Source organism: Bufo gargarizans, chromosome 5 (assembly GCF_014858855.1).
Source record: "Bufo gargarizans isolate SCDJY-AF-19 chromosome 5, ASM1485885v1, whole genome shotgun sequence".
Taxonomy (NCBI): Eukaryota; Metazoa; Chordata; class Amphibia; order Anura; family Bufonidae; genus Bufo; species Bufo gargarizans.
The window spans coordinates 159,096,798-159,120,779 of NC_058084.1; positions in this window are offsets into that span (position 1 = coordinate 159,096,798).

Here is a 23,982-nt window from a genome sequence, read left to right on the forward strand (position 1 = left end):
CATGCTTTGTTCATTTTAATTAACGTGAGCTAGTCCACATTGGCTGTGGACATGCGGCTGCGCTTGTCTGTGATGACGCCCCCTGCCATGCTAAACACACGTTCAGATAATACACTGTCTGCATGGCAGGTCAGCACCTCTGAGGCATAAAGGGCAAGCTCAGGCCATGTGCCCAATTTGGAGACCCAGAAGTTGAAGGGGGCAGACCCGTCATTCAGTACGTGTAGGCGTGTGCACACAAACTGCTCCACCATGTTGGTGAAATGCTGCCTCCTGCTAAGACATTCCATATCAGCTGGTGGTGCTGGTTGTTGTGGCGTGCTGACAAAGCTTTTCCACATTTCGGCCATGCTAATCCTGCCTTCTGAGGTGCTGGCGGTGCCCCAGCTGCGTTAACGACCTCTTCTTCATCCTCTGCCTTTGCCTTGTGCTTCAACTGTGCCCCCGCTGTCAGGTGGGAATGCCACCAGCAGCGCGTCTACCAGCGTGAGCTTGTACTCGCGCATCTTGCGATCACGCTCCAGTGAGGGAATTAAGGACGGTACGTTGTCCTTGTAACAGGGATCCAGCAGCGTGGCCACCCAGTAATCAGCACAAGTTAGAATCGGTCATGTGTGCCAGGCTGCCCAGAGGCAACGAAAAGCTGTCCTCTGTGGGAGGTGTATCGTCTGTGTCCTCTGTATCCCCCCATCCATGCACCAGTTATGGCCATGAGCTGGTCTGGGTGCCACCCTGCTGTGAACATGGTTCCTGGTCCTCATCCTCCACCTCCTCATCCTCCAGAACTGTGCACTGGCTGGACAATTGTGTACCTTGGGTTTTTGGGGGCAGGAACCCACCCTCGGAGCCACTTGGGAATGACTGGCCGGAAACCCTATGAAATGATCCCTTTTCCTCCTCCTCCTCCTGTGCCACATCCTCTTCCATCATCGCCAGAAGTGTTTTTTCAAGGAGGCATAGAAGTGGGATAGTAAAGCTGAGAACGGCGTTATCGGCACTGGCCATGTTGGTGATGTACTCAAAACAGTGCAACAAGGAACACAGGTCTCGCATGGAGGCCCAGTCATTGGTTGTGAAGTGGTGCTGTTCTGCCGAGTGACTCACCCGTGCGTGCTGCAGCTGAAACTCCACAATTGCCTGCTGCTGCTCACACAGTCTGGCCAGCATGTGCAAGGTGGAGTTTCACCTTGTGGGCACGTTGCATATGAGGCGGTGAGCAGGAAGGCCGAAGTTACGCTGCAGCGCTGACAGGCGAGCAGCAGCAGGGTGAAAAAGCCGAAAGCGCACACAGACGGTCCGCACTTTATGCAACAGTTCTAACATATCGGGGTAATTTTTAAGGAATCTCTGCACCACCAAATTCAGCACATGCGCCAGTCAAGGGATGTGAGTCAAGCCGGCTAGTCCCAGAGCTGATACGAGATTTCGCCCATTATCGCACACCACCAGGGCTTGAGGCTGACTGGCATAAACCACTCATCGGTCTGTTGTTCAAGGCCCGTCCACAGCTCCTGCGCGGTTTGTCCCCCAAACAGATACGTTTTAAAACTGCCTGCTGTCGTTTACCCCTGACTCTGCTGAAGTTGGTGGTGAAGGTGTTACACTGACCGGATGAGGAGCTGGTATAGGATGAGGAAGTAGAGTAGGAGGAGGAAGCAACAGGAGGCAAACTGAAGCGCCCTGCAATCCTCGGTGGTGGAAGGACATGCGCAAAATTGCTACCCGCCTCAGGCCCAGCCGCCACTGCATTTACCCAGTGTGCTGTTATGGAGATATAACGGCCCTGACGGCGCTTACTGGTCCACGTATGCGTAGTCAGGTGCACCTTGCCACAGATGGTGTTGCGCAGTGCACACCTGATTTTGGCCCCTACTTGGTTGTGAAGGGAAGGGATGGCTCGGCTTGAAAAAAGTAGTGGCGGCTGGGCACAACATACTTTGGGATAGCCAACGCCATAAGGCCTTTAAAACTATCCATCTCCACCAGACGGAATGACAGCATTTCAAAGGCCAGTAATTTAGAAATGCTGGCATTCAGGGCTAGGGATCGTGGGTGGGTACGGGGGTACTTCCTCTTCCTCTCCAGCGTTTGGGAGATGGAGAGCTGAACGCTTTCGTGAGACATTGTGGAGATGTTTGGGGACCCAGTTGTTGGTGTTGCTGGCAGATCCAATGTTTACGGGTGGCAGGTGGCACTGTCACTCCAGAGGTGGATGAAGAGGCGGCAACTGCAGCAGAAGAGGAAGCAGGAGGAGCCAGAGACCTTTCTTAGTTTTTGAGGTGTCTACTCCACTGCAGCTCAAGCTTTGCACTTAAATGCCTGGCCATGCAGGTTGTGCTCAGGTTGAGAACGTTTATGGTTTGATTCAGGCTCTGATTGCACAGCATGCAAACCACTTGTGTATTGTCGTCATCACATTGTCTGAAGAACTGACACGCCAGAGAACTCCTTGGAGCTGACTTTGGTGTGCTCTGTCCCTTGCTGCAGTGGGCAGTAGGAGGCGTACTGTCTAGAGGACGGCACCTCCACTTTTGCACCCTGCTCCCTCTTCTGCTGTGCTGGTGGTTCTGTGTGACCACCGCCTCTTAATCCGAACTACATAGGTCACTCGCATGACCTTGATTCCATGTGGGGTCGAGGACCTCATCGTCCTCCACATCATCTTTCACCCAGTCTTCACCCCTGCCTTCCCTGTCGGTCTGCATACTTTCGAAAGCCCCAGCAATTGGCACCTGTGTTTCATCATCATCCGAGCCATTCTGCAATTGTCCTCCCATGTACTCATCATGAAAAATAAGTGGTTAGGCATCGGTGCACTCAATCTCTTCCACTTCTGGGGCAGGGCTAGGTGGATGGTTATGGGAAACCCTGCTAACAGAGTCATCAAAAAGCAGAAGAGACTGCTGCATGACTTGGGGCTCAGACTGCTTGTCTGATTTGCAAGGGAGTGAGGTGAAAGACTGATGGACATTGGCTGCAGGTGCCAACTGTGGTCTTTCAGCAGGAGACTGGGTGGGAGACAATGTGAAGGAACTGGATCCACTGTCAGCAACCCAATCTACTATCGCCTGTACTTGTCCAGGCCTCACCATTCGTAAAACAGCATTAGGCCCGGACAAATACTGCTGCAGGTTTTGTCACCTACTCTCATCTGAGGAAGGGGTTTCACTTGTTTGTGTAGCTGGCACAGATCGACCACGTCCTCTTCCTGCAACAGGAGCTTCACCAGCAGCACCATGACCTGGGCCACGTCCCTTATTTGACGCTCTCCTCATATTTTTCGAATTTAGGATCTTGTATTAAATGGGTGTTTAATTAATAGTAGAATAGAACGAAAGTATGTAAAGGGTGTATCTCACATGGTCTGAACCAGTGTAGGGCTGTATTAAATATTTATTTTCCCCAAATGGCTGTATTTTAAATGGCTGTATTTCAAATCCTTGAATCAAACCCCTGTATGTAGCGGGAGTATCTGAAAGGGCCTGAACCAGTGTAGGCTTATATTAAATATTTATTTGCACAAAATTGCTGTATTTCAAATGGCTATATTTCAAATGCCTGCATCACACCTCTGGATGTAGAGGGAGTATCTCACACGGTCTGAACCAGTGTAGGCCTGAAGTAAATATTTCTTTGCCCAAAATGGCTGTATTTCAAATGCCTGATTCAAACCCCTGAATGCAGAGGGGGTATCTCACAAGGTCTGAACCAGTGTAGGCCTGAAGTAAATATTTTTTTTTTACCAATATGGCTGTATTTCAAATAGCTGTATTTCAAATGCCCGATTCAAACCCCTGTATGTAGAGGGGGTATCTCACACAGTCTGAACCAGTGTAGGCCTGAAGTAAATATTTATTTGCCCTAAATGGCTGTATTTCAAATCCCTGAATCAAACCCATGTTAACACTTTTAACTCCCTTCTTTGTCCCCCAGGGCCCCTACCCTCTCCTCTCATCTCAGCTGAGGACTTTCCACATACTTCAAACAAAAGATAGTCAACGCCAGAGAAAGCTTCAGTGCATAGTCCCCACAGACCCTCTACACAACTGCTAAGTCCTCTTCTCCCAAAATGCACTTCTCTACCATTGCAAAAGAAAAACTCTCCAGATCACATCTCACCACCTGTGCAATTGACCCAATCCCATCTCACCTCATCCCAGCCCACCTCATCCCAGCCCTAACTCATCTCTTCAACCTATCACTAACCTCTGGTGTCTTCCCCTCTTATTTTAAACATGCTATCATTACACCCATCCTAAAAAAAAGCCTTCACTTGACCCCTCTTCTTCATCCAGTTATCTCCCCATATCTCTTCTTCCATATGCCTCAAAGCTACTTGAGAAACATGTCCATTCTGAACTGTCCTCTCACCTCTCATCCTGCTACCTTTGATCGGCTACAATCTGGCTTCTGACCCCCCTTACTAATGTCACTGATGACCTACTAACAGCTAAAACCCCAAAAAATTACTCTGTCCTCCTTCTCCTTGACCTGCCCTCTGCCTTTGACACTGTCGACCACTCCCTTCTGTTACAAACTCTCTCATCTTTTGGCATCACTGACCTGAACCTCTCCTGGATCACATCATAGCTTACAGAGAGGATATTTAGCGTCTCCCACTCCTACACCACCTCCTCGTCTCATTGCCTCTATGTTAGTGTCCCACAAGGCTCTGTCCTAGGACCTCTGCTCTTCTCTATCTACACTTTTGGCCTGGGACAGCTCATAGAGTACCATGGCTTTTAGTATCACTTTTATGCTGACAACGAACAAATCTACCTCTCTGGTACAGACATCACCACCTTACTATCCAGAATCCCACAATGCCTATCTTCCATATCCTACTTCTTCTCCTTTCGCTTTCTAAACTTAACATTGCTAAAATAATTCATCATCTTTCCCCAATCTTGCTCAACCCCCCCAACAGACCTATCTAGCACGATCAATGGCTGCACACTCTCCCCCGTCAACCAAGTCCGCTGCCATGCAGTGACCTTGGATTCTGACCTCTCCTTCCGACCACACATCCAAGCCATTTCCACCACCTGCTGCCTCCAACTCAGAAACATCTCCCGCATTCATGCTTTCCTCAACTTTGAGTCTGCGAAAATGCTTGTTTATGCCCTCATCATCTCCCACCCAGACTACTGCATCATTCTCTTCTGTGGCCTTCCATCTAGCACTCTTACACCCCTCCAATCTATCCTCCCCTCTGCTGCCTGACTAATCCACCTCTCACCCTGTTACTCCTCTGCCTCCAAGATTTTTCCTGTGCATCCCCCACACTCTGGAACTCACTACCCAAACTTTTCAGACTCTCACCTACAGTGGAATCCATCAAAAGAACGTAAAAATCCACCTCTTCAGACAAGCATACAACGAGTGACCCTGCTGCCTCTATACCACCAGTGACCCTGCACCAGTGACCCTGCTGCCTCTGGTTCAGAAGGAGAGAGGGCAGGGCCCTCTCTCCTTCTGTACCAGTTCGAAACTCATCTTGTTCATGCTTAGTGTAATTGTCTGTATTATGCATGTATACCGTTTTTCATATACACAGAGCTTTGGAATGGATGGCGCTTTAATAATAAATAATAATATAAACTTAAGACTGTGCAGGTGTGTGGCAAAATTATCATCTAGATTCAGCCACTGTGATAAATCTGGTGCAGTCTAATCTACACTTGTGCTGTCTAAAGGTCCCTTTACAGGGGTTGGTTATCAGGTTGATCTTAAAGGAACATTTATAGGAACACTTGTTCCTAATAATTATTCTATGTTAAAAGGGTATCGTTGGTGCTGACACTAAAATCAGCATTTCCAGGGAGCACATTGTCATGTGTAAACAGTGCTCTGCTGCCTAGAAAAAATGAATCTGTATGTATCGTCGACTACAATTGGTATATGAGAGGAGTTGATCACTCTGATCAAGTCCTCAAGCCATATAACGCCATGCGCAAAACCCGAGTACCACACTTCCATGGAGTACTAAATTTATAATCTTCTTCCCCAATTGTAATTCCATTTAGCCACTGACAATCGAAAAAAATCTATGGTTCTCAGACTTGAGACACTAAAACAAAAACAATTTTTTTCTAAAATGTTATTTTGTAAAACTAAAATAAATAAAAAACAGTAGACAAATTAGGTATTGCTGCGTCCGTAAGAATCTGCACACGGTCAATTTTTTTTATAAAAACGGTGTAAAAAAAAGGTATTTTTTGTCACCTTACATTACAAAAAGTGTAATAGCAAGCGTTAAAAAAAGTCATATGACCCCATAAATAGTGCCAATAAAACCGTCCTCTCATCCCACAACAATTGAGCCCCTACCTAAGATAATCGTCTAAAAACAAACAAACAAAAAAAATGACTCAGACTATGGAGATACTAAAATGTATTATCTTTTTTGTTTATAAAAGGATAATATAGTGTAAAACCTAAATACATTTTAAAAATAGACATATTAGGTATTGCCGCGTCCGTAGGAATCTGCTCTATAAAATACCCCATGACCTAACCGCTCAGATGAACACGGTAAAAAAATTAATAAAATAGTGTCAAAACAGCTATTTTTGGGCAAATTTTCCATTTTAATCTGTGTTTTCCAGTAACAAAGCAAGGGTCAACAGCCAAACAAAACTTTATATTTATTACCCTGATTCTGCATTTTACAGAAACACCCCATATGTGGTTGTAAACTGCTGTTTGACCAAACAGCAGGGCGCAGAAGGAAAGGAACGCCGTAAGGTTTCTGGAAGGCAAATTTTGATGGCCTTTTTTTTGGGCACCATGTCCGATTTGAAGAACCCCTGATGCACCCCTAGAGTAGAAACACCATAAAAGTGACCCCATCTAAGAAACTAAACTCCTCAATGTATTCAAAACTGATTTTAAAAACTGTTTTAACCCTTTAGTTGTTCCTCAACAGGTTTATGGCAAATGGAGATTTTTGGTAACCTTGCCTTACAAAAATGTAATATAGAGTAACCAAAAATCATATGTACCATAAAAATAGTCCCAACAAAACTGCTACCTTATCCTGTAGTTTCCAAAATGGGTTATCTTTTATAAAGTTTCTACTCTAGGGGTGCATCAGGGGGGCTTCAAATGGGACATGGTGTAAAAAAAAAAAACAGTCCAGCAAAATCTGCCTTCCAAAAACCACACGGCGCTCCTTTCCCTCTATGCCCTACCGTGTACCCGTACAGTAGTTTACAACCACTTATGGGGTGTTTCTGCAAACTACAGAATCAGGGCAATAAATATTGTGTTTTGTTTGGCTGTTAACCCTTGCTTTCTTACTGGGAAAAAATGTATTAAAATGGAAAATTTGCCTAAAAAATTGAAATTCTGAAATTTCATCTCTATTTGTCATTAACTCTTGTGGAACACCTAGAGGGTTAACGAAGTTAGTAAAATTAGTTTTGAATACCTTGAGTGGTGTAGTTTATAGAATGTGGTCATTTTTGGGTGGTTTCTATTATGTAGGCCTCACAAAGTGACTTCAGACCTGAACTAGTCCTTAAAAAGTGGGTTTTTCAAAATTTCAGAAAAATTTCAAGATTTGCTTCTAAACTTATAAGCCTTGTAACGTCCAGCAAAAATAAAATGTCATTCCCAAAATGATCCAAACATGAAGTAGACATATGGGGAATGTAAAGTAATAACTATTTTTGTAGTTATAACTATGTATTATAGAAGTAGAGAAATTGAAACTTGGAAATTTGCAATTTTTTTCAAATGTTTTTCAATTTTTTTATTTTTTTTATAAATAAAAATGAGTTTTTTTTACTCCATTTTACCAGTTCCATGAAGTACAATATGTGACGAAAAAACTATTTCAGAATGGCTTGGATACGTCAATGCGTTTTAAAGTTATCACCACATAAAGTGACACTGGTCAGATTTGCATAAAAATGGCCTGGTCCTTAAGTGAAAATGAGCCCGATCCTTAAGGAGTTCAACATTATTAGCAAATATGCCCCTGTTTGTACTTGTTAAATAGTTAAAATGACAGTTGTGAATATACAGAACACCAATTTGTAAAAATTTGCAAAATGAAATGCAATTATTGCAAAAACATGCAAATCATAAAAAAAAGTTGCTACAGAAAGCCAAGTAGCTTTGCAGGTAATATAATTCTGCAATGTATGCATTTTATAATGTCGTTTTTGTTCACCTTCATAAATCAAGCAACAACCTATGGAATACAAAACAAAATCACATTACCCAAGCAAACCATGTAATGACATTTAATGCAGATGTTTGCTGCAACTACATTTTCCCTCACCAAAATACTATTATATTTCACAAGATAAAGCACCATATGACAGCTGTGGTGCATTTGACAAATAATCTATTTGAAGACAGCTGTATATTTTTTCTAGATGAAATGTTTTGTATTATAAATAGAAAACAGCCACAAGGATGATACAAAGAAGAGAAATGAAATGGAGAAATGCAAGTGCAAAGTGAACAAAATGTCCCGATACTTGACTGCTACATAAAAAAGTGCTTGAGAACAAAAGGCTCGGTAATTGAATTGAAATTGTACTTAATGGTTTTGTGCATCAGGCACATATTTGATGTAGTACTGATCCAAGTTTCTTCTTTATAACTTTTTTAAGTACTTTTTTCTTTTTGTGTATGAACTTTAGCATTTTTTTACCAATTTTTTTTGTTAGATATGTTTGGTTTTACATTTAAGTATTAAAACGGACATGCTAAACATCTATAAATGTGTACAGTATATGCTAACTTTGCTTGAATTTTTAAAAAACATTCTGCAATTCATGTTACAATTATCCCTGTATGTTGCAATATAATCAATATACAGAACTATGACATATGATGTAATCACCACTACTAAAGCACGGCTGCTCATGAGAATGCCATACTTGATGAAAAAGCTTATTTAAAAAAAGTACTTTGAATGATGCAGAAGCACCTGCTCCACCTGTATAATAAAATTTCCTTAACCCAATTTAAAGCTGCAAGAATGAGTTTTCTGTTTTCTTCCAGACCACATGCCATATTTAAAGATCTCATTAATATCTTCAGGACCTGGACAATTTTATTTTATTTTTTTCATTTTCGTTTTCTCTTCCCCACCTACCAGCAGTCAGAACTAGAGCAAGTCGATTCTAAGTTCATTACGAATTTCACGAAAATGTGTCCACCAGACAAAGTTTTTTTTCATTAGTTTTAGACCAGGCATGCTCAACCTGCAGGCCCTCCAGCTGTTGCAAAACTACTACTCCCAGCATGCCCGAACAACCTACAGCTATCAGCTTACAGCAGGGCATTGTGGGAGTTGTCGTTTTACAACAGCAGGAGGGCCACAGGTTGAGCATGCCTGTTTTAGACAAATCACATAAAAATAGCACCCAGCACCATTTTACTGTGAATGTTGGTGGGGGAAATCAAATAGAGAGGAAGAAGATGGAGGATCACATGACACTGGGAGGAAGTGAAAAGGAGGACTTGCCCTGACTGACTCAGGCTACTTTCACACATGCAATATTCTTTCCTCCAGTTTTGAGATCTGGCAGAGGATCTCAAAACCACAGAAAAACGCTTCAGTTTTGTCCCCATTAGTGTTGATCGAGCACCAAAGTAGAACACTTTGCGATGCTTGGGTGCTCAAGCCTTACAAACATGTGCAACAATGTGGTATATATAGGTGTATTCAATTGCATCAATACAAATACAATTAATATAATAAATAATCCAAAAGTAGATAAAAAGCATATACAAAAGTGTACAAATATTACAGTGATACGTGAATGAGTGACACAATCCAACCATGCAATATTTATCTAATATAAAAATGTGTATTTCATTTAATATCATACAATGATAGATTAATAAATAATACAGGTGAACATGATGTGAATAATTAAAAATCAAAGAACACTCTCACATGCTGGAATAGACGACAGGACCACAACGGTATACGCACTGGACAAATACACATGGGCGTGATTTCGATCCCAACGCAATACTCGCATCTCAGATGATCATATGCTGCACCGAAATCCCACGAGAAATGCGATTACTAGTGTTGAGCCCGAATATTCGCACAGCGAATATTAATCGTGAATATAGCAACTTCGATAATTTGCATATATTGCGAATATAGTGCTATATATTCGTTATATCGAATATTCGTCATTTTCTCCATCTGAACACATGATTTCTTCCTGCCTAAAATGCTTGTGGGCCAACGACTCATTGGCCCATAAGCAATAAGCAGGGAGGAATCAAGAGTTTAGATGGTAAAAAATGACGAATATTCTAAAAAACTAATATATAGCACTATATCTAATATATTCGTTTTTTTAGAATATTTGTCATTGATGAATATTCTAAAAAACAAATATATAGCACTATATCACATATATTCTTTTTATAGAATATTCGTTTTTTTCCCCCAATTAGTACAGTTATTGCCCTTCAACATACTCCCCCCCAACATGCGTCCCTGTCATCATGGGAACGCCTAGTTGTTAGAATATAGCATCGGATCTGAATTTTCACGATCTAACTCAGATCTGATGGTATATTCTAACCACCAGGTGTTCCCATGGTGATGGGGACGCTTGAAGTTAGAATATACTGCCAGGGCACTGTGATCCGCGCAATTAACCCCTCAGGTGCGGGTTAATTGCGCTGATCACAGCGCCGTGAGCGCCGTCCCCCCCACCTCCCCAGTATTAAAATAATTGGTGGTCAGTGCGCCCTAACCCCCCCTCCCCCCAGTATTAAAATCATTGGTGGCAGTGGCCACAGGGTCCCCCCCTCGGCAGTGGCCACAGGGTCCCTCTTCCTCCCCCCATAATTGGTGGCAGCAGGCAGTTTCACTCAGCAGCATTTACTTACCTGCTGGGCTCTCCTTCTTCTGAGAACTGACAGGTCTATGTGCCGCATATGCCTTTAGCAATGCGCCACATAGACCTGTAAGTTCTCAGAAGGAGTAGAGCCCCGCAGGTAAGTAAATGCTGCTGAGTGATTAACTAACCATGGCAGCCAGGACTTCAGTAGCATCCTGGCATGCCATGGTAACCGATTGAGGCCCGGCTATTACGCTGGGACTCGATCGGAACTGCCTGCTGCCACCAATGACAGGGGAAAATGGGAACCCTGTGGCCACTGCCAGGGGGGAGCCTGTGGCCACTGCCACCAATGATTTTAATACTGGACTGGGGAGGGGGGGCGCACTGGCCACCAATTATTGTAATACTAGGGAGGTGGGGGGGAGGGCGCACAGCACGCTGTGATCCGCACAATTAACCCGCACCTGAGGGGTTAATTGTGCGGATCACAGCGCCCTGGCGGTATAATCGAACTTCAAGGGAATGCCTGGAGTTAGAATATACCATCGGATCTGAGTTAGATCGTAAAAACTCAGATCCGATGGTATATTCTAACCACCAGGCGTTCCCATGGTGATGGGGACGCTTGTCGGGGAGCAGCATGCTGAAGGGCAATAACTGTACTAATTGGGGGGAAAAAAAAAATATTCTAAAAAACGAATATATGTGATATAGCGCTATATATTTGTTTTTTAGAATATTTGTCATATTGTAAGACAAGAATATTTAGCAACATAGCGAATATTCGTAAATTACACATATAGACTGAAGTTTCACTAATGTAGTGCTATAATCTTTTTGTTTAGTCTATTTTTTTGTCTCTTTCTGAGACAAAAAAATTAGACAAAAAAAAAGATTATAGCACTACATTTGTGAAATCGCAGTCTATATGTGTATTTTACGAATATTTGCTATGTTGCTAAATATTCTTGTCTTACAATATGACGAATATTCTAAAAAACGAATATATAGCGCTATATCACATATATTCGTTTTTTTAGAATATTCTTTTTTCCCCCCCAAATTAGTATCACAGCCCCACCCAGAGGCATCACATGATATAAATGCTATTTCTCTAAGAGGATGCGATAATTAAATAAAGTACTAATATAAACATCCAATCGGCCTAGGATGTGTGACATCACGGTATAATTGCAGCAACAGTGGTACCATTGTGTCTGGTTCTCGACAGGGACGTCCCGACAATCACTGTGGTACACAACACCGTCGTTACCCATCACAACCATCATCGGCCAATTTAAGTACCAACTTCTAATCCAGGGGGTATTGTGAAACACTGGGGGTCACCCCAATTGTTTACACCTTCCCAATCAGCACAGAGGACCAAGCATCACCTGTAAGTGACACCTGACCTCACTCGCAACTCTGGACATAGTAAAAAAAGAGATTGCACTAAATTTGTACCAAACATAAAAACACCATCAAAAAGGGCAATGTATCCACAGGGCATCAGTAAAGAAACACGTGTCCGTAGAACACAGACACATGGGCCTCCAAATGAGAACCCATAATCTGCCAATGGGGGAAGAAACTGTAAACATTGCTATGGTGTCCATTATAATTACACTCTAACATATAACACAAAATTCCAAGTGTGTCCATATGGTCCCGTAGTCCAATAACCCCCGGTGAGAGTGTTGAGTGATGTCAAAGCTTAATAGTAAATCTAGAGACAAACACACAATATTTCAATTAGTACACATGTCTGTACCCAGCACAAGAGAGAATTAGAGCAAACTACAGAGTTAGGAGAAAGACCCAGTCATTATGTCACCTTAAAATCCACATTTAGACCTTTCGGTCTCAAAGTTTGCAATGTATAAATCCAAAATAACGTTCTGTTCTTCAAACGTGACATCCTATCCCCTCCTCTCCTGCCTGCCATCACCTGCTCTACAATCCTAAATCTCAGATCCCACTCAGAATGTGCTGCCTCCTTAAAATGCTTTGAGACAGGGAGATCTAATCTTTCTTGCCTGATGCTATATCTGTGCTGATTAAGATGTGTTTTCACATCCCACGTAGTTTCACCCACATACCACAAATTGCAAGGTAAGAAAAGTAGGTAAACTATGCGGGTGGAATCACACGTAAGAAATTTCGCATTTTGATGGTCTTGTTGTCAAGGAACCATGAACCAGACGTACAACAAGAGATAAGTGGAAATAAGAAGGCTTTATTGAAAATCAAGCTGTAAGGCAAAGTCCAAACGGATGGCTAAACCGAAGCAGGGTCTTGCGAAGCCAGAGGTCAGGAACCAGGAGGGTAATCAGACGAAGCCTGGATTAGGAACCAGCAGGGTAGTCAGACGAAGCCTGGATCAGGAACCAGCAGGGTAGTCGGACGAAGCCAGGATCAGGAACCAGAAGCAGCAGCAGACTTAGAAGCATGTGAACACAGGAGGACCAAGCAAGGAACTGAAGCCCCAGACCTCCTATATATATGAGCTAGGCATCCAGCTCCTCCCAGTGGGAAGGAGAAGCCGCCGGGTGGGAGGCTACAAGAAACCCAGAAACCAAGATGGCCGCCAGCACATGTCAAACGAAGGAGAACAGCAAGAAGGTAAAACCATGACAGTACCTCCCCCTCAAGGGCCCCTCCTCCGCGGAGTAAAGAACGGTTTCTGAGGAAAGCGTGCGTGGAAGGCTCGGAGCAAGGCAGGAGCATGGACATCTGCGGAGGGAACCCAGGAACGCTCCTCTGGACCATAACCACGCCAATGGACCAAAAACTGCACCCGACCGCGGACCAGGCGTGAGTCCAGGATATTGCTCACCTCATACTCCTCACGATTGCCCACTTGGACCGGACGAGGCCGAGGAACCGAGGAAGTGAAACGATTACACACCAGTGGCTTCAACAGGGAGACATGAAACACGTTGGAGATCCGCATGCCAGGAGGAAGCGCAAGGGCATAGGCTACCGGGTTTACCCTGCGAAGCACTCGGAAGGGACCAACAAAGCGAGGCGCCAGCTTGGGAGTGGGCACTCGAAGGTTGAGGTTGCGGGTGGACAACCATACGCGGTCTCCGACCTGGTAGGAAGGAGCGGGCGCTCGTCTGCGATCAGCCTGGAGTCTCTGGCGCTGCGCAGAGACCTCAAGGGACCTCTGGATCTGTACCCAAGAAGCACGTAGGACGGAAAGGTGATCCTCCACAGCCGGAATATCCTGGGGAGAGAATACCTCCGGTAACACGGCAGGTTGGAACCCATAATTGGCCATGAAGGGAGACGTCCCAGAGGAAGAGTTCACCGCCGTGTTCCTGGCAAACTCAGCCCAAGGCAGGAGGTCAACCCAATTGTCTTGGTGATCGGAGACATAGCAACAAAGGAATTGCTCCAAGGCCTGATTGGATCGTTCTGCGGCCCCATTGGACTGAGGGTGGTAGGCCGAGGAGAAAGAGAGATGAATCCCCAACTGGGAGCAAAAGGAGCGCCAGAACCTGGACACAAACTGACTCCCCCGATCCGACACAATCTCCTTGGGCAAACCGTGCAACCGGAAGACCTCCCTGGCAAAAATCGTGGCCAACTCTTGTGCAGAGGGTAACTTCTTGAGAGGAACACAGTGGCACATTTTGGAAAACCGATCCACAATCATGAGAATGACCATATGGCCTCGGGATGCAGGGAGGTCCACAATGAAATCCATCCCCAGGTGTGACCATGGACGCTCCCCGGTGGCTATGGGTTGCAAAAGGCCCAACGGATGGTGCCGAGGGGACTTACTCTGGGCACAAACGGAGCATGCCGCTACATATGCGGCGATGTCGGAACGTAGAGAAGGCCACCAGAACAGACGTGAAACAGCCCAGGACAGCTGATTCTTTCCAGGATGCCCCGCGGCCTTGGAGTTATGGTAGGTTCGCAACAACCGAGTGCGCAACTCCTCAGGCACAAAACATCTGCCGTTGGGTCTCCCAGAGGGAGCACCAGATTGAGCCGCCAAAATCTGCTCACCCAGGGGAGAGGTCAGGCTGGTGCGAAATGGCGGCCAGGATCTGATTCGGAGGTATGACCGAAGTCGGAATCGACTCCTCCCCGGACAGCTCGGAGTACTGCCGTGATAAGGCATCCGCTCTGATGTTCTTGGAACCGGGTAAGTAGGAGACCACGTAATTAAAACGTGACAAGAACAGAGCCCATCTGGCCTGACGTGGTGTCAATCTCTTGGCCTCAGAGAGGTAGGTCAGATTCTTGTGGTCCGTCAGGATGAGAACCGGAACCACCGAGCCCTCGAGCAAGTGCCTCCATTCTTTAAGGGCCTGCACGATGGCCAATAACTCCCTGTCACCAATCTGATAGTTGCACTCCGCGGAAGACAGTTTCCGGGAGTAAAACCCACAAGGAAGCAGAGGACCCTCTGGTGTTCTACGCTGAGACAGAAGGGCGCCTACTCCCGTCTCAGACGCGTCCACCTCGAGGACAAAAGGCAACCCAGGGTTGGGATGCGACAGAATCGGAGCCGACACAAAGGCGGACTTTAGAGCCTCAAAAGCTCGGATGGCCTCGAGCGGCCAGACCTGGGGATTACTGCCCTTCCTGGTCAGATCCGTGAGAGGCTTGGCTAGCATGGAAAAGTCCCTGATGAACTTCCGATAATAATTGGCGAAGCCCAAAAAGCGCTGCAGGGCACGAAGACCACTGGGCTGGGGCCACTGTAAGACAGCCGAAACCTTCTCAGGATCCATGGAGAACCCCTCAGCGGAAATGATGTAACCTAAGAATGTTACCTGGGATCGGTGAAATTCGCATTTCTCAAGCTTACCGAACAGCTTGTTCTCTCGTAACCGTTGCAACACTCGTCTGACATCCAGAATGTGGGCCTCCATGGATTCAGAATATACCAAGATGTCATCCAAATAGACCACCACACACTGCTGCAACAGGTCACGGAAAACATCGTTGATGAATTCCTGGAAGACTGCGGGCGCATTGCACAACCCAAAGGGCATAACTAAGGATTCATAATGACCGGTCCTGGTGTTAAACGCGGTCTTCCACTCATCGCCCACCTTGATCCTTACCAGGTTATATGCCGCCCTCAGGTCGAGTTTGGTAAAGACCGTGGCCCCTTTGAGGCGATCGAACAGCTCGGAAATCAAGGGTATCGGGTAAGCGTTCTTGATCGTGATGCGATTGAGACCCCTGTAATCGATGCAAGGCCTCAACTCACCGCCCTTCTTTTTCACAAAGAAAAATCCAGCCCCTGCCGGGGACGAGGATTTGCGAATGTGTCCGCGTGAAAGCGCCTCCCTCACGTACTCCTCCATGGCCTCATTCTCTGCTACCGACAGTGGATAGACTTTGCCACGAGGAGGAACGGCACCAGATTGTAACTCTATGGCACAATCGTATGGGCGGTGCGGAGGTAGGGCAACCGCACGCACCTTATCGAATACATCCCGGTACTCCTCGTATTCAGGAGGCAACAGAGAGTCCGAGGAAGTACACAGCAACTTGACAGACACATGGATGCAACTAGCCCCACACTGCGGTGACCACGAGAGGATCTCGGCCGACCTCCAATCGAAAGTCGGATTATGCTTCTGGAGCCAGGGGTACCCCAAGACCACCGAGTAGTGAGGAGACGAAATAACCTGGAGACAGACCGACTCTCTGTGAACAGCACCAATGGCCATCCCCACTGGAAGGGTCTCATGAGTCACGTGTGGCGGCAGAAGGGGTCTGCCGTCTATCGCCTCAAGAGCCAGTGGGGAACCTCGAGGCTGCAGAGGAATGGAATTGGCGGCAGCGAACACACTATCAATGAACAAACCACCAGCACCAGAGTCCACCAATGCCTGAGTCGTCACCGAGCCCCCGACCCAGGAGAGGACAACAGTAATCAGTGGTTTGTCAACACGGGAAACCGGGGACGAGGAGACTCCACCCAAGATCTGCCCCCGACAGGATCTCAGGTGCGAGCGTTTCCCGGACGGTTCGGGCATGCCCACCGAAAATGCCCACCGAGACCACAGTACATGCATCGGCCCTCGCGTCTCCGGAGTGCCCTCTCCCCCTCGGACAGGCGAGCAAACCCCAGCTGCATGGGTTCACCCCCAGACAAGTCATCCCCAGGAGGCGTGGGAGGAGAGGGAGGCACGGGTGGGACAGCAAACGTAGGCGCCAATCTGTTAGAAGACCTCCGCAGGCTCTCCTTAAAGGAAGGTCTCTCCCTGAGTCTGGTGTCAATCAAAATCAGGAAAGAAATAAGAGACTCGAGCTCCACTGGTAGGTCCTTAGCTGCAACCTCATCCTTCAAGGCATCCGAGAGACCATGAGAGAAAGCAGCGACCAGAGCCTCATTATTCCAGCCCACCTCTGCTGCCAGGGTATGAAACTCAATGGCGTATTCAGCTACGGATCGTGAACCCTGTCTGATGGACATAAGGAGCTTCGCAGCAGAGGCAGCACGAGCCGGCACATCAAATACCTTCCGAAGAGAAGCAACAAAACCGGAAAACTCGGCAACCACCGGATTGTTGTTCTCCCATAAAGGGCTGGCCCAGGCCAAGGCCTTGTCCGAGAGCAGCGAGATCAAGAAGCCCACCTTTGATCTCTCAGTAGGAAAGGCATGTGGCAGCAACTCGAAATAAATGCCCACCTGGTTAAGGAAACCTCGGCACTGAGTTGGCTCTCCCCCAAAGCGCTGTGGAAGGGGGGCAGAACCGGTCATACCCCGAAACACCGCAGGCGCAGCAACAGGTGTCGGGGTAGACTCTGGCGCAACAACCGGAGCGGCAGTAGGAGCGGGCCCAGGAGCGACAACCGACCCATCGGCAACGGAAGCTAAATGAGCCGTGCTTCCAAGCAGGGTTTGCAACGCCACAGCGAACCGACCCAACAGGTGATCCTGCTGATCAAGTCTGGCAACCAGCGTAGGTAGCGAGGATGGCCCTGTACCGTCAGAATTCATGGCTTGGTCCTAATGTCAAGGAACCATGAACCAGACGTACAACAAGAGATAAGTGGAAATAAGAAGGCTTTATTAAAAATCAAGCTGTAAGGCAAAGTCCAAACGGATGGCTAAACCGAAGCAGGGTCTTGCGAAGCCAGAGGTCAGGAACCAGGAGGGTAATCAGACGAAGCCTGGATTAGGAACCAGCAGGGTAGTCAGACGAAGCCTGGATCAGGAACCAGCAGGGTAGTCGGACGAAGCCAGGATCAGGAACCAGAAGCAGCAGCAGACTTAGAAGCATGTGAACACAGGAGGACCAAGCAAGGAACTGAAGCCACAGACCTCCTATATATATGAGCTAGGCATCCAGCTCCTCCCAGTGGGAAGGAGAAGCCGCCGGGTGGGAGGCTACAAGAAACCCAGAAACCAAGATGGCCGCCAGCACATGTCAAACGAAGGAGAACAGCAAGAAGGTAAGACCATGACACTTGTCTGTTATCGGATTATGAAATGAGTTACCTCGTATCATCAAAGGACAGTTGACACAGTTGAAGCAAGGGTAGCAACCTGTACGGGTGGAGCCAACATATATCCTCAAACTCACCTTGGAAGAACCAACGTCTGATCTGACAAGCCTGTCTCCCAGACTCTGGTTCCTCCGATATGAGAGAAGTGGAGGAACCTTAAACTCCATTATGTGGGAAAATTTGTTCATTAGTACCATCCAGTGTTTCCTCAATATGTTGGCAATTTGAGGACTCTCAACACTGTAGTCAGAAATGGACATATTGTTCTTATCTAGATTAGTGATGAGTGTCAGGGGTCATATTCGAATTTGCGATATTTCTCAAATATTTTGTAGAATATTTGTAGAATTTTTGTTGAATATTCGTTAGGAGTAGTATTGATTGCAAATTTACGTAATGCAAATTTTTGTAATGCAAATTTTCATAATGAGAATCAATGAGATTGTGAAAACTCAGATCCGATGGTATATTCTAACCCCCAGGCGTTCCCATGGTGACGGGGACGCTTGTCGGGGAGGAGTATGCCAAAGTAGAACAACTGTACAGATAAAAAAAAAAAAAATACGAATATTCTAAAAAACTAATATATTAGTTTTTTAGAATATTCGTATTATTTGAAAACAAGAATATATAGCAATATAGTGAATATTCAGAAAAAAAACGAATGTAGAACAATTTAGCTAATATAGTGCTATAATCTTTTTTTTTTAATAGTTGTAATTTTTTCTTCCAATCTGAACTTCAGATTAGACAAAGAAGAGTATAGCACTATATTAGCTAAATTGTTGTATATTATTTTTTTCTAATATTCGCTATATTACTATATATTCATTTTTTAGAATATTGGTAATATTCTATAGCAAGAATATATAGCAATATAGCGACTTAATATATTCCGAAAATTCGCATTACGAAAATTCGCATTACGAAAATTAGCATTATGAAAATTTGCAATCAACACTACTCATAAAGTCAAAGATATTGCAGCCTTCTCATTGGCCCACAAGCTAGAAGCAGGGAGGGATCATGTGTACTAATTTTAAAAAAAAATCTTGAATATTCGCTATATTGCTATATATTCTTATTTTAGAATATTACGAATATTCTAAAAAACGAATATATAGCACTACATTGAATATATTTGTTTTTTAGAATATTCGTCTTTTTTTTTTACATCTGAAGTCATGATTCCTTCCTGCTTAACTTACAGTCATGTGAAAAAATTAGGACACCCTTTGAAAGCATGTGGTTTTTTGTAACATTTTTAATAAAAGGTTATTTCATCTCCGTTTCAACAATACAGAGAGATTAAAGTAACCAACTAAACAAAGAAAACTGAAGAAAAGTCTTTTCAAGATCTTCTGTAAATGTCATTCTACAAAAATGCCTATTCTAACTGAGGAAAAAGATAGGACACCCTTGCCCCTAATAGCGAGTGTTACCTCCTTTGGCTGAAATAACTGCAGTGAGACGGTTCTTGTAGCCATCTACCAGTCTTCGACATCGGTCTGAGGAAATTTTACCCCACTCCTCAATGCAGAACTTTTTCAGCTGTGAGATGTTTGAGGGGTTTCTTGCACGTACAGCCCTTTTCAAGTCACCCCATAGCATCTCAATGGGATTCAAATCTGGACTTTGACTTGGCCATTCCAGGACTCTCCATTTCTTCTTTTTCAGCCAATCTTTGGTTGATTTACTAGTATGTTTTGGGTCATTGTCATGTTGCATGGTCCAGTTCCGCTTCAGCTTTAATTTTCTAACTGATGGTCTCACATGTTCTTCAAGCACCTTCTGATACACAGTAGAATTCATCGTGGATTCTATGATGGTGAGCTGACCAGGTCCTGCTGCAGCAAAGCAGCCCCAAACCATGACACTTCCACCTCCATGCTTCACAGTTGGTATGAGGTTCTTTTCTTGGAATGCTGTGTTTGGTTTACGCCAAACATGTCCTCTGCTGTTGTGTCCAAATAATTCAATTTTGGACTCATCTGTCCAAAGAACATTATTCCAGAAGTCCTGGTCTTTGTCAACTTTATCTCTGGCAAATGTCAGTCTGGCCTCGATGTTTCTCTTGGAAAGCAAAGGTTTCCTCCTTGCACACCTCCCATGCAAGTTAAACTTGTACAGTCTCTTTCTGATTGTAGAGGCATGTACTTCTACATCAACAGTAGCCAGAGCCTGCTGTAGTTCTCGAGATGACACTTTAGGGTTTTTGGAGACCTCTTTTAGCATCTTGCGGTCTGCTCTTGGGGTGAACTTGCTGGGGTGACCAGTCCTGGGCATGTTGGCAGTTGTTTTGAAAGCCCTCCACTTGTAGACTATCTTCCGGACAGTGGAATGGCTGATTTCAAAATCTTTTGAGATCTTTTTAAATCCCTTCCCAGACTCATAGGCTGCTACAATCTTTTTTCTGAAGTCCTCTGACAGCTCTTTTGCTCTCACCATGGTGCTCACTCTCACTTCAACAGTCAGGAGCACACCAAACTAAATGTCTGAGGTTTAAATAGGGCAAGCCTCATTCAACATGCAGAGTAACGATCTACTAATTATGTGCACCTGGTGTGATATACCTGTGTGAGATCTGAGCCAATTTAAGAGGGAATACATGTGAGGGTGTCCTATCTTTTTCCTCAGTTAGAATAGGCATTTTTGTAGAATGACATTTACAGAAGATCTTGAAAAGACTTTTCTTCAGTTTTCTTTGTTTAGTTGGATTACTTTAATCTCTCTGTATTGTTGAAACGGAGATTAAATAACCTTTTATTAAAAATGTTACAAAAAACCACATGCTTTCAAAGGGTGTCCTAATTTTTTCACATGACTGTAAGCAGGGAGGAATCATGATTTCAGATGGAAAAAAATTACAACTATTAAAAAAAAAAGATTATAGCACTATATTAGCTAAATTATTCTACATTTGTTTTGTTTTTTGTATTTTTGAATATTCGCTATATTGCTATATATTCTTGTTTTACAAACCGGATTCCAAAAAAGTTGGGACACTAAACAAATTGTGAATAAAAACTGAATGCATTGATGTGGAGATGGCAAATGTCAATATTTTATTTGAAATAGAACGTAGATGACAGATCAAACGTTTAATCCGAGTAAATGTATCATTTTAAAGGAAAAATACGTTGATTCAAATTTTCACGGTGTCAACAAATCCCCAAAAAGTTGGAACAAGTAGCTATAAGAGGCTGGAAAAAGTAAATTTGAGCATAACGAAGAGCTGGAAGACAAATTAACACTAATTAGGTCAATTGGCAACATGATTGGGTATAAAAAGAGCTTCTCAGAGTGGCAGTGTCTCTCAGAAGCCAAGATTGGTAGAGGATCACCAATTCCCACAATGTTGCGCAGAAAGATAGTGGAGCTATATCAGAAAGGTGTTACCCAGCGAAAAATTGCAAAGACTTTGCATCTATCATCATCAACTGTGCATAACATCATCCGAAGATTCAGAGAATCTGGAACAATCTCTGTGCGTAAGGGTCAAGGCCGTAAAACCATACTGGATGCCCGTGATCTCCGGGCCCTTAAACGACACTGCACCACAAACAGGAATGCTACTGTAAAGGAAATCACAGAATGGGCTCAGGAATACTTCCAGAAACCATTGTCAGTGAACACAATCCACCGTGCCATCCGCCGTTGCCAGCTGAAACTCTACAGTGCAAAGAAGAAGCCATTTCTAAGCAAGATCCACAAGCTCAGGCGTTTTCACTGGGCCAGGGATCATTTAAAATGGAGTGTGGCAAAATGGAAGACTGTTCTGTGGTCAGACAAGTCAAGATTCAAAGTTCTTTTTGGAAATCTGGGACGCCATGTCACCCGGACCAAATCGGACAAGGACAACCCAAGTTGTTATCAACGCTCAGTTCAGAAGCCTGCATCTCTGATGGTATGGGGTTGCATGAGTGCGTGTGGCATGGGCAGCTTGCATGTCTGGAAAGGCACCATCAATGCAGAAAAATATATTCAGGTTCTAGAACAACATATGCTCCCATCCAGACGTCATCTCTTTCAGGGAAGACCCTGCATTTTTCAACAAGATAATGCCAGACCACATTCTGCATCAATCACAACACCATGGCTGCGTAGGAGAAGGATCCGGGTACTGAAATGGCCAGTCTGCAGTCCAGATCTTTCACCTATAGAGAACATTTGGCGCATCATAAAGAGGAAGGTGCAACAAAGAAGGCCCAAGACGATTGAACAGTTAGAGGCCTGTATTAGACAAGAATGGGAGAGCATTCCTATTTCTAAATTTGAGAAACTGGTCTCCTCGGTCCCCAGACGTCTGTTGAGTGTTGTAAGAAGAAGGGGAGATGCCACACAGTGGTGAAAATGTCCTTGTCCCAACTTTTGGGGGATTTGTTGACACCATGAAATTCTGATTCAACATATTTTTCCCTTAAAATGATACAAATGGTTTAAACTTTTGTTCCGTGATTTATGTTCTATTCTGAATAAAATATTAGAAGTTGGCACCTCCACATCATTGCATTCAGTTTTTATTCACGATTTGTATAGTGTCCCAACTTTTTGGGAATCCGGTTTGTAGAATATTACTAATATTCCAAAAAACTAATATATTTGTTTATTAGAATATTCGTCTTTTTTTTATTATCTGTACAGTTGTTCCACCTTGGCATACTTATCCCCAACAGGCATCCTCGCCACCATGGGAACGACTGGGGGTTAGAATATACCATCGGATCTGCGTTTTCACGATCTCTTTGATTCTTATTACAAAGATTTGCATTACCAAAATTCTCATTACAAAAATTTTCATTACGAAAATTTGCAATCAACACTACTCCTAAAGTCAAAGATATTGCAGCCTTCTCATTGGCCCACAAGCTAGATGCAGGGAGGAATCATGTGTACTGATTCGAAATTACGAATATATATTGCAATTCGAATAATCATGATCAACACTAGGAATGAATGGAAAAATAATTCCTCTGACTCGAGTGGAGGGGCTATGGTGGTGGTGGTGTCTTTGGAGGTGCACACAGCAGAGAGTGAGAAGGGTGCAGATACAGAGGATGAGGAGGGTGCAGAAGCGGAAGGCTGAATGACTCTGGTGTGCCCTTTGAAGTGTGCCCTTTGAAGTTATTGCACGCGCCTTCTCCAACTTCCCACTTAGGCCTGGTGCACCTGCCCGACCCCTATCATCCCTGCGGAACGGTCTGACTCTTCCTCTGCCTGTCATTTTCTAAATGACACTCTGCCTAATTCCGTAGAGAAGAGCAGTATTTGTGGAAGAAGGTATATCGCAGCCCCCAATCAGTATTTAGTAGAAGAAGGTATATGGCACCCCTCAATCAGTATTTGGCAGGAACAGGTGTATAGCACCCCTCAATAAATATTTGGCAAAAACAGGTATGGCACCCATCAATCAGTATTTTGTGGAAGTAGGTTTATTGAACCCCTCAATCAGTATTTGGTGGAAGAAGGTATATAGCAATAGCACCCCTCAATCTGTATTTAGAGGAAGAAGGTATATGGCACCCATCAATTAGTATTTTTCAGAAAAAGGTGTATTGCACCCCTCAATCAGTATTTGGTGGAAGAAGATATATAGCAATAGCACCCCTCAATCAGTATTTAGTAGAAGAAAGTATATGGCACCCCTCAATCAGTATTT